General features: G+C 41.6%; 1 protein-coding gene across 2 annotated transcripts in view; it reads right to left on the minus strand.

Annotated features, from left to right (window-relative positions):
- LOC117937357 (leucine zipper putative tumor suppressor 2 homolog) overlaps positions 1-3,006 on the minus strand; it is a 28,882-nt gene that overhangs the window by 13,664 nt on the left and 12,212 nt on the right. For both annotated transcript variants that reach the window (XM_034861252.1, XM_034861251.1), the window contains one exon: positions 1,997-2,115. The gene's annotated coding sequence lies outside the window, so the exon portion shown is untranslated. The remainder of the gene's footprint in view (positions 1-1,996; positions 2,116-3,006) is intronic.

Here is a 3,006-nt window from a genome sequence, read left to right on the forward strand (position 1 = left end):
GGGGGGGGGGGGGGGGCTTAACATGACTCAGCCTCAGTTGATTTACAATCCGAAGCAGCATAGTGAAATGACTACTCTGTGGCTTCCTTCCTTGTCTGCAGGATAGCAAAGGAAAAATCATGAGGGGAATGAAAGTAAAATTCCAGTGTGGCTTGCCGTAATGCTGGGTACATCCGTCTGGTGGTTTCTGGTTTATCTTCATAGTCATTTAGTTTAAGTCTATTATCCTACAGAGATACACAAAACATTTAGGAGTGCAGTCTGCAGGCCAATTTCTGGCAAACATTGAAAGTGGCTCCCGAGAGGCCACAATTCTAGTTTATCTGTATCCATAGCGGATCGCCAGCAGGTGGTCATCTATCATAGGCCGAGCTGCCATCTCTCAGCGGCTTGTCAGCCTGCTTCCTTCTATATTTTCATAACAACACCTCACGTCTGGGACCAGAAAGCGACAGAAAGCTAGGCCATCCATCAATGTCCGCGCTGCCTCTGTGTGGGGACATCACTCCCTCTGGGCACTGTAGCTAAAACTGGCCTTGACCAGCCGGCCCTTTGGACCGCTTACTTACAAAATAATCTACCAAGGCACAAAGCAATCCAGGTACACCTCCAAAATTAAACTAGTGTGAAGGTTTAGCGCTTGGCGGTTGGTGACTCATCACTTTCAGACACAAATGAAAACAAGGAAGAGAGAAAGCTTTGTAGATTGAAATAACTACTTTTAGTAAGTCCTGCCATAAATCCACACAAATGGGATGGCTGTATTGAGTTGGCAGGACCCCGATTTAGCCACACTCTGATTTACTGTATAATGTTCCAGAGAGATTAGGGTTACGTCTCCAGCTCTGGAATTACAGAAAAACCCTACCCATGATTAAGGTCTGTTGCTAACTCCCACGCAGCAGGAATGTGTTAACATCCACACATAGTGGGATGCACACTGCTATGTGTACGGCAAGCTGCAGCCAATTCTCAACAAAACGTCAACCAGAAATGCTTAGTTTCTGATGTCATTGAGTTAACACAAATTAGCCTTATGTTGTCTTCATGTTTTCAAAGTTTCTTTATCCGAAATATGTGTTTCTTTCAACCAAATTAACCAAAAATAACATGGATGGTTCCCTACAACACTCTTCACAAATGAAACTAATGATCACTACTTTCATTACATTTTGGGTGTATTATTTAATTTTATAGCATTTGTGGTGCAATGGAGAACTATTGTGCTTTATACCAGATTAACACACACACACACACACACACACACACACACACACACACACACACACACACACACACACACACACACACACACACACACACACACACACACACACACACACACACACACACACACACACACACACACGTCTTATGTCTTTTTGTTTTGCTCTCTGTTTGACCATGACAAAAACTAAGTTTAAAACTCACTCTAATGAGTTGTAATAAAGTTGGATAAAAGGAGTAAAACAGAACTGAGCGATAAATTATACTTTTCTATGCTTTAAAAACTACCAAAGCAGACCAGGTCAAATTTTGACTGGAGAAGACAACAGGTGTGATTATTATATGTGCTGCCATTCAAAATAACAAAATAATGTCAAAAAAGTCTCAACCGGGGCGACCTGTAGCTCACCCAGTAAGAGCGTGCGCCCCATGTAGACGGAGTCCTTTGCCAGCCCGGGTTCGAATCTGACCCACAACCCTTTGCTGTGTGTCATACCCCATCTCTTTGCCACCTTTCTTGTCTATCCACTGTCACTATCAAATAAAAAGGGAAAAGCCCCAAAAGAATTATCTAAAAAACAAATATTAACCAAAAATGCTTGGTTTCAGATGTCAGAGAATTAACACAAATTAATGCAGCAACTGTTTTAGTGAAGATTCCTGCAGCAATCTAAGAATGTTTACACAACACCAAACTTCAAGAACGGCAAACTGGCAAAAAGTCCTCATTCTGATTTACACCACATTTGGTCCAAAAGGCTCCACTTACCTGTTAATGACACCCTGTCTTTAGCTTCTGGAGGTCTTAGAAAAGCGTGGGGTACAGGTCGGTCAAGCATCCCAAGAACTCAAACCGGTGAGCAGATCTTCATTCTCTCTTCTTGCAGGCTGAGGGGATCAAAAGCAAAAAACAATGCATGTTATTGAATCAGCAGCAGAGAAGCAGTGAGACTACTTCCATTGTGGAGAGTTGGAAAACCTGAAATGTAACAAGTGTTTATAGTTTATAAGTCAGTGAAAAAGAGGAAAATCTGAGTCATGATGGCACAAAAAGGTTTCACGTGGAGCAAGGGTGAGACTGAGGGGATTTTCCATGTCAACAAGAGTGAAGACCGAGCACCCTGTTCATATACAGGTCCTGTCCCAAAGTAAAGTAACATTTTTTTTACGGTTTTCTCAACAATTTCTATAGTAGATGAGGTAAAAAAACAAAAACAAAAATGTAGCACCCATATCATGCTCAACATGACACAGGTTCATAATTGTATTTTGAGGTTGTACCAGAATAGGTTAACATGGTTTCATAAAAAAAAAAAAAAGAAAACCATATTTTTGTTGTACTGCACATTGCTGCAGATCCTCTTTTCACCCTGTGTGTTTGGGTTTTTGGTTAGGCTACAAAGTGAGACATCTCACTTCTTTACTATCTTTGTTGGGAGTTGCACATGCGCAGTTGCTAGGTAAGATCACATCAGCTAGCTACTGTTTTTCCAACTTTGGTCAGTAGAAGGCAGGATTAGCTGGGAGACTTCTTCTAAACGAAGGGCATTTGTGGAATACAGAACAGAACAGAGACATGGAAGTAGTTCTTTTGCAAATTATGGTCAACTAGTGTGTGTTGTAGCAGTGTTTTGCCATTGAGAACGAACTAGCATGCTAGTGCTAACATGTAGCATGCTTTAGCCTTCTTTTCCCAGTGTTTAGTCATAGACCGTTAATATAAATGGACAGAGCATGAGTGACGTCACCCATTGGTTTGTGGAGATCAGAAATGAGTCG

The sequence above is a fragment of the Etheostoma cragini genome, chromosome 21, assembly GCF_013103735.1.
Source record: "Etheostoma cragini isolate CJK2018 chromosome 21, CSU_Ecrag_1.0, whole genome shotgun sequence".
Classification (NCBI taxonomy): domain Eukaryota; kingdom Metazoa; phylum Chordata; class Actinopteri; order Perciformes; family Percidae; genus Etheostoma; species Etheostoma cragini.